Source organism: Hevea brasiliensis, chromosome 8, assembly GCF_030052815.1.
Source record: "Hevea brasiliensis isolate MT/VB/25A 57/8 chromosome 8, ASM3005281v1, whole genome shotgun sequence".
In the NCBI taxonomy this organism is placed as follows: Eukaryota; Viridiplantae; Streptophyta; class Magnoliopsida; order Malpighiales; family Euphorbiaceae; genus Hevea; species Hevea brasiliensis.
The window spans coordinates 38,376,993-38,384,895 of NC_079500.1; the positions used below are offsets into that span (position 1 = coordinate 38,376,993).

General features: G+C 40.0%; 1 long non-coding RNA gene across 1 annotated transcript; it reads right to left on the reverse strand.

The window, feature by feature from the left end:
* Positions 1–657: 657 nt before the first annotated feature.
* LOC131182515 (uncharacterized) lies at positions 658–2,010 on the reverse strand. Its single transcript, XR_009150796.1, has 3 exons — positions 1,922–2,010; positions 1,418–1,476; positions 658–839 (listed from the first exon to the last, which is right to left on the reverse strand). It is a non-coding gene; the product is annotated as an uncharacterized LOC131182515 (long non-coding RNA).
* Between the last annotated feature and the right edge of the window lie 5,893 nt (positions 2,011–7,903).

Below are 7,903 nucleotides of genomic sequence, written 5' to 3' on the forward strand. Positions count from 1 at the left end.
TAGTAGTGGTATCCTCATCCTTATCTAGGCAACTGTATTTTTAAGACTCACTTTTATGTACTCGTGTCTTACGAAATGGGCACACCATTTAAACCCATCTTGACAAAAATATAACATTTCTTGGAGTACGATCCTCATGATAGATCTCACATGTCTACTAACTCTATTTCACATTTCGTGTACTCTACGAAAATCAAGACACTAATCGAGGTAATCTTATATTTCCCGAGGTATAACGTAGAATCTAGAAACAAAGAATTACAGAAAAGACGAAAGCAGAATCCTATACTCGCATGTGACTCTAGTAGACTCTTCCCAACACTTTAGATAACTTTTCCTAGGAATCGGAGCCTAAGCTCGATACCACATTTGTCACGACCCAACCTATGGGCGGACCAAGACTAGGACACAGGCCACCTAAAGCCCCGAGGCGTAGTAAGCCTTAACTATTCATTAACCCAACTCTAAGGCCCATTTGGGCCCAATATCAAGAAAACAAACGGACAGAGTCCGGCCATAAAATGGACTTTCCAACGGGGAGTTTTCGACTCACCCGACCTGTAAACACAATAAACAATCCATTGGGGAGCTCAGCTCACCCTCCACATACTCATCAACATAATAATAAATGGGAGCTCAGCTCCCTCATCCAATCCATCAAACAGACTTAAAATATTAAGTTTATAGGTCCAACATGAATATAATATTACAGACCAATTTCAAATAATTACTGCTAACACATGCGAAAATTCTAGGAGTAATTAAAATTACATAATATTGATAAACAACCTGCGAGGTAAAAAGGCAGGTTAACCCAGAACAAAATATCCTCCTGTGGCCTGTAAAAATTTTTGAACAGGAGTGAGCGTTCGACTCAGAGAGTAAAATATCAATCTTAACTATAATCTCTATAACTATCTGAAACTAATGCAACCTGTAGAGTGAAATGCAACGTACACAACATTTTCACATCATAACATCAAAAAGGTAATTTGGAGCACTCACACACCCTGTAGTATCAATCATAACATATGGGAGCTGATCCCCTATACAGCTCTCTTAAATCCAACCTGGTGCCAGCGAATTACTCAAGCTCGGACTTCCACTTAATAACCAAATCGAGGGTCCCAGCGAATTACTCAAGCCGTGACTACCCCTCGAAGGAACGGGTCCCAGCGAATTACTCAAGCCGTGACTACACCGTCCTATCCATAGTCCACACCACATCACACGCACGCCAACGCACGCACACTGCTCCAAATTACCACAACAACATCCATGGTACATCATCAGTTATGAATGCAACATAAATCGTGCCTAGAGTTTAACTACATAAATATATGCATATAAGTGATGCATGGGCATGCTGAACATATAATAATATCGAAATTATAATTAAAATTAATATTTTACTCACAGACTTGACGACAAATTACTGTGGCGGCTGGGCGGAGGAAGAAGGCTGTCCCGGCTCACCTGACAATCATATTACATTTATTTAATACAAATGACTCAATACAAATCAAGAAAAGACCCAATACGTCCTAAGTCGTGCCGAAAATCCGGCAGAGTCTCCCCTATACCTAGGACCTACAAAACCTTCAAAAGGTCTCAAAACACACTTCTATATCCACAATCAATATATATACTACTCAATCACATCACACAGCCCCTCCCGCCCATCAAATCAATCATTCATCACAATATGTAAAATTTCAATTTAGTCCTTATAATTGATCATTTTTGCAAAAACTGCTCAAATAAGCTCTAAAAATTATAAAACTCTGCCCCGCTGTCCTTAGAAATATTACTAAGCTATTGCAAAAAGAATCGTAATTTTTTAAGCTACCACGAATATTTTATGGATTTTCAATCCTATTTAAGCACTAGAAAATTACGAAAAAGCAAGGTTCGGGCTTACCTCTGCCGATTCCGACTTCGGGAACGCGCTCGGGATGCCTGACAATGGTGGGGTAGCCAAAACCTCGATCCAATTCGGAGACTTTTCCGGTAGGTAGTGCATTCGGCGGAAATTCACAGATCCGGACAACTGTCGAATTTCCGCGAATTGAGGATACCTGCACGAAGCCCAATAATAATATATAAAAAAATCAGGGGTGTTACAATTATCATCTGAAAGTACAAGAGTAGAGTATTCCTAAAACTGCCTTCAGAACCCGTTATGGTCATTATGAGTTCTTGGTTATGCCATTCGGGTTAACTAAAGCTCCGGCTGCTTTTATGGATCTGATGAACACTATCTTCAGACCATAACTTGACCAATTTGTTGTGGTATTCATAGACGATATATTGGTCTATTCGAGGAGTGCAGAAGAGCATGATAAACATCTGCGGATTGTACTGGAGACTTTGAGGGAGAAACAGCTATACGCTAAATTGTCGAAGTGTGAATTTTGACTGAAAGAAATATCTTTCTTGGGGCATGTAGTATCGATAGAGGGCATCAAGGTAGATCCAAGTAAGATAGAAGCTGTCCTTAATTGGAGGCCACCCAGAAATATCATGGAGATTCGCAGTTTTCTGGGGTTAGCTGGATACTACCGCCGATTTGTGAAAGGATTCTCCATGTTGGCGTCTCCATTGACCAAGCTGCTTAGGAAAGATGTGAAATTTCAGTGGACAGATAAATGCCAGCAGAGTTTTGATGAATTGAAGAGGTGTTTGACTGAGGCTCCAAACCTGACTTTACCTACTCCGGGTAAAGAATACACAGTTTACAGTGATGCTTCTCACAATGGGTTAGGCTGTGTATTGATGCAAGATTGAAATGTCATTGCCTATGCATTACGCCAGCTGAAACCTCATGAGAGGAATTATCCGACACATGACTTGGAGCTTGCAGCTATAGTGTTCGTTCTTAAGATCAGGAGACACTATTTGTATGGGGAGAAGTGCTATATCTACACAGATCATAAGAGTTTGAAGTATCTAGGCACTCAGAAAGAGTTAAATTTAAGACAGAGGAGATGGTTAGAGTTGATAAAAGACTATGATTGTCTGATAGACTATCAGCCTGTAACACCCTCCCTGTAGCAACTCCGTACATTCTCTTTGTTCGGTGACGATGTCGGTCGGACTAGAACGTCGGAAAAATATTTAAACTAAAGTGAGGAACCATAATTAACTCAAATATTAATAAGAAAAATTTAGTAAAAATTTTAGAAATAAAATACAACCAAGTTAAATGAGCGGTGCCCAAGCGATGGGTAACCTGGAGGAAGTTGCGGTTCTACAACTAGGAGCCCTAGACCCGGGGAAAAATTCATAAAATAATTTTTGGGACTCCAGAGAAGGGTCATTGAGGTCCCTATGGCATTAGAATGCCAAGAAAATATTTAGAAAAATTTTTCAATCGGTACAGACAATTTAGACCCGTTAAGCCAAACGGAGGGCATTTTGGTCATTTCGCCTTCAGAGACGATTTTTGGCCGACTTGTCCATTTGAGTAAATAATTATTATGACATAAAATATAAATAAACATTACTAAAAATTAAATTGAAAATGAGTAGAGATGAAAAGAAAAGAAAAATAAAGAAAATTAGGGATAATGACATCACATGATGTCATTATCTTACTCCCAACCAATCACAAGTTAACAAGCATTCTTAAAACACTTAAAAGAGTCAAAATAGACCAAAAAAATTCTGGTCTTCTTCTTCTCCTTCAGCCAGCCGAAACCCTTCTCCCCTCTCCCTCCATTGATTCTCAACCAAAGCTCCCTTTCTCTCTTTGTTTCACTACTAAACCCTAGACACCTTTCATTAAAACTTGTCCATACCTCTTGGAAAAGTGTTTGGCAGCCTAGAAAAGGAAAGAAAGTGAAGTTTAAGTTTGGAAAAATTCTGCCCTACAAGAGGTTAGTGCTTATTTATGCATATATTTCTTTTATTCCATGTTAGGGACTTGAAATTAATATGAAATTGTGAATTAAATGGACTAAAACTCATGTGTATGTATACCATGGAATTCAGCTGCCTAGTGAGGGTTATGAGTTTGATGGTTTAGATGAGCTTAGAGTGGATTAGAGAGGGTGTTTAAAGTGTATATATATATATATAAGGAATGAAAGTGTTAACTAAGGTGTGTGGTGTGAATCATAATGGGAAATTAGGGTTTTGGGAGTGAAATTTGGACTTGGCTTATGAAATGATAAGTGAACATTCTAATGGTCAATTAGTGACCATTTGAGATAAGTTGACCATAATTTGAAGTGAACTAGAGTGTTACAAACCAAATTGGTAGGCTGCCTAGTGACAACAGCAGGTGAGACTGTGAGTCCATCCTGTTTGGACTGCCATATCTTTGGCTGTGTAGGTTCAATTGGTATTTGGCCAATTGGACATGAAACTAGACACATAATGGGACAATTTTGCTGAAGAAACCATGCCCAAAAGACCAAAGCAAGTGGACCAAAAACTGACCCCAATCCGGATACCCTGCAACCAGAATCTGCAGAATGACCAAATAAATAGTAATTGTTCATTTGGCCATAACTCATTGTAGAATGGGTCAATTGACCTGAAATTTTTACAGCAACAAGTTAAGATATAGAAAAACAACTTTCATGAAGAAACCTACCCCAAATTATGACCAGAACCTATCCAACAAGGCAGTGGCAATCACTGTTCACTATACTATAGATATGGTCAATTCTGCAGTTTTGCAATCCAGCCAGCTGTGGTTTTTGGACCATATTTGGAGCTACAAAACTCCAAATGGAGTGATTCAAAAAACGAAATTCAACTAGACAAAATAAGAAACAACTTTCATGTTTATCATTTCCTCAAATTCCCACTGTAACAGTCAGTAATGGAACAGTAAAGTTAGGGTACAAAAACTGAAAATTCTGCTCCCTTAGTTTAAGCTTAGAAATGGTATTGGTGATTAATGCCAACAAGTTTTGAATGCAAAATGTGGTATGTTGGGAGTGTCAAAACCAATGTACCTATTTTCTATGCAAAAGTCAATATTTTTGTTGACTAATGAAGTGAATAGTAACATCAAAACTTGAAATTCAAAAATTGAAGAATTCTAAAGTATCAAATGCCCTAGTATACCTAACAAGATTGGTTTGGATAGTTTGGCATGCCAATAGGGTTCGATTAGCGATCGCACATGGCATTATGCCATTCTGTGATTTTATGGCTTTTAGCCATTTTGACATTGTGTTGAGACTTGGCCTCGTGCCTCATATTATTTACAGCTTGTTAGCTGTTCTGTTGCACACCGGGAGATACATATGTGACCGATAGTGTGACGGCCCGAGGTACTTGATACCCAGTGCGGTTACCCGTTTATCCATCCGATCGTTCAAGATAGGTTACTTCGGCAACCAAAAGAATGAAAGTGGATAAAATTAACAAAATAAATGATTATAACGAGTACAAAACAAGTAAAACATCGATACATTCAATGCATATTTATTTCTGTTATTTCTTTTTATTGTATTATTGGCACCACTAAGCAGTATTGCTTAGAGCGTTGCTGTTGCCACGCGTGGGTTCCGGAGATCTTGATCGAGAGCCCAGTAGACCGCAGACTGGGTGAGACCATCCTCCAGCTCTGCATAGTGTCCGTGTCACCTCACCATCTACAGTGCATTGGTAGGACACTAGGTTTCATTTTGGTATTTTGTAACTAACTTTTATTTTCTCATATGTAATTGAACTTATGTAATGTATTTTGATGTTCATGTATATAATGAAAATTGTGGTTATGAATGGAAAATTCGAGTATTTATTTATTGTTTGTATATGAGTACCATGAGAAATGAATGTTTGAGTAATGAAAATGTTGTTGAAAATCATATTGAGACTTTGTTGATGAAATGGAGTTGGGATTGTTTGGAAATGATTTTGGAAGTGTTTTCACGAGTTTCAAGAACTGCTTTCTCCATTTTTAGCTTGATCACTCTGCGGATTTTCTATAAAATTTTCGGAACCTCAAATAAATTATAATTTCAATAAATGACTTAAATGAATTATATTTCACAAGTTATATTCAAAACTATGATAAAAATTAATTAAGATAAAATAGAGTGTTCCGGTACACCGTGTGACATAACTTACTCGGATATACTGTAAACGGGTAAGGGGTGTCACATTTAGTGGTATCAGAGCACGGTTTGGGCGTTTCTGGGCCTAGATTGAGTCCATACCATGCATTGCATTTGAAAGAGTCGAGGTGACACTAATGCAGATCTGTTTGTCTTTGTTATTTTGAATAGGATATGGACCCTACATCACAGAGAGCAGTTGAGGAAGAAGTGGAGAGTCATGCTCCACCTGCAGCAGCTGAGACTGGGGGTATGGGAGAACCTGCTCCGCCAGCTCAAGTAGAGCCGGCTTAGCCTCCACAGGCCATGTTCCAGCAAATGGCCGAATTCTTCAGACAAATGGCCGGGGTAATGCCAGCACCACCACTACCACCTCCATAACCAAAATCACATCTAGAAAAATTGAGAAAGTTTGGAGCAGTGGACTTCTTTGGCAAGAGAGAAGATGATTCTATTGCAGCCGAGAATTGGTTGAACAGAACAGGCAGAGTTTTAAAACAACTCCACTGCAACCCAGAGCAAAATTTCGAAGCTGCTGTATCTCTGTTGCAAGATGATGTATATGAATGGTGGGATACTGTGTCCAGTGAAGTACAGCCAGAAATAGTAACTTGGGACTTCTTTCTCTCCGAATTTAAGAAGAAATATGTGGGTAGTGTATACCTGGAAGAGAGAAGAAGAGAGTTCATTAATCTGAGGCAGAGACAGCTATCAGTGGCCGAGTATGAGAAGGAATTCGTCAGATTGAGCCGCTATGGAAGGGAGATAGTCCCTAATGAGGCCGAAAGGTGTAAGAGATTTGAAGAAGAATTAAATGACAATATAAAGATCATGATCACTTCCTTGGGAATCACAGACTTCACTAGGTTAGTGGAAGCTGCAATAAAGGTTGAAAAGGTTAGAATAAGTGAGCAGACCAGAAGAGAGAGACAGCAGAAGAGGGGCCCAGGTCAGTCTAGTTCATCTCCTGCATTTGGAAAGAAGTTCAAAGGTCCACCTGCACAGAGTTCAGGTCAGCCACAAGGTCAGGGTCAGTCTCAGGGGCCCAGGCCACAGTTTACCCCTAGGAGAGGTCAGTCCACACCATCAGTGGGAAACTCTCCAGGGATGGGGTTCAGGGGACCAGCCCCAGCATCTTCTGTGTGTCCACATTGTTTGAAATGGCATAAGGGGGAGTGTTGGAGAGTGACTGGTGCCTGCTTAAGGTGTGGGTCAACAGAGCATTAATTGAAGAACTGTCCACGCAGAACTACTACAGCTGCTCCAACACAAGCAGACAGACCTGCTCCTGCACCATAAAGGGGTAGGAAATCTAGCAAATCTGACGCAGTGGGACCATCACAGAGGCCTGCATCTGAGCCAGCAGAGAGGCCTAATAACAGACCACCTGCAAGAGCTTATGCCATTAGAGCTCAGGAGGAGCAAGATGCCCCAGACGTCATCAGGGGTACGTTCTCCCTTTACACTACATTTGTGCATGCATTGGTGGATCCAGGATCCACTCATTCATATATCTGCATCAACCTACCCGTAGAAAGGGGGATCCTAGTAGAGGAGAGTGACCAAGACATTCTGGTCACTAATCCATTGGGCCATAGTGTAGTGGTGAACAAAGTATACAAGGGTTGCCCGTTAAGGATTCAGGGATATGAATTTTTGGCAGACCTGATTGAGTTGCCCTTCCATGAGTTTGACGTGATTTTGGGAATGGACTGGTTGTCACGTCATCAGGCAATAGTTGATTGCAAATTGAAGAGAATTTCTTTGAAAACTTCAGAGGGTAATGAGATCACTGTTGTGGGTGAAAGGACAGATTTCCTGTCCAA